We start from the raw sequence: 1,002 nt of genomic DNA on the forward strand, positions 1-1,002 counted from the left end.
GCAAGTTCTGCCACCGGGGTTCATGCCATTCTCCTGCTTCAGGTTCCCGAGCAGCTGGGACTAAAGGTGCCCACCACCACACCTAGCTCGTGTTTTGCAGTTTTAGTAGAGATGGGGTTTCACCATTTTAGCCAGCCTGTTCTGGATCTCCTGACCTCATGATCCACCCGCCTCAGCCTCCCAAAGTGCTGAGATTATAGGCGTGATCCACTGCACCCATGCTGTTGTAGGCTTTTGTGGCTTCCCCTCTCCCTCTCTTCCCCCTACTGTCGCCATGCTTCCCGATCTCCCCTGACCCTCCTTCCCCTTTATCACCCATCTACACCCAGCCGCATCTGGGGATTTCCTCCTGGAGTCTGCCACCAAAGCACCACTGGGCAGCTGCATCCCACCACTTCCGCCTCGCCACCGCCTCACCAGGATCCCAGCTCCAGTCTGGGAGGGCAGGGGGCTGGACCCCAAAGGTGCAGGCATGGGTTCCCTGCCTTTCCCGGTGCCTTCCCTCTCCCGGAAACCCCAGGCGATTCAATTCACTCATCGGGTGCCACCAGAACCTTCTAAATTAGGGGAAGGGGCAGGCAGGGGCAGCAGGTGCCACACACGCCAGCCTACACCTACACTCCAGTTCTCAGGGGCTGCTTTTTCCAGTGGAAGGACATTACATCGCCAGCCACCAGGAACACAGTCCTTGTGAAACCAGATTCCTATTGTCAGCAACTTCGTGTAAACTGCAATCCCGAGGAGAGGACAGAGACCCAGGCCTCAGGATCCATGGTCACGCCCGGTTCCATGGCTCCCGCCAAATGGGCGGGTGCGCTCTACAAATCAAGGGGCCAACCGCACTGCACCTAGAGCACAGGGAGGTGCCAGCAAAGGAAGGAGCCTATGAAACCCACCTCCAAAGCAAGCAATTAATCCAAGACAAAACCCCTCTCCATGCTCCATTGCTCATCTCACATGGACGGCCTGGCCACCCTGTTCTGGTGAGCTCAAACCCCCTCC

The sequence above is a fragment of the Piliocolobus tephrosceles genome, unplaced genomic scaffold (assembly GCF_002776525.5).
Source record: "Piliocolobus tephrosceles isolate RC106 unplaced genomic scaffold, ASM277652v3 unscaffolded_18731, whole genome shotgun sequence".
Classification (NCBI taxonomy): domain Eukaryota; kingdom Metazoa; phylum Chordata; class Mammalia; order Primates; family Cercopithecidae; genus Piliocolobus; species Piliocolobus tephrosceles.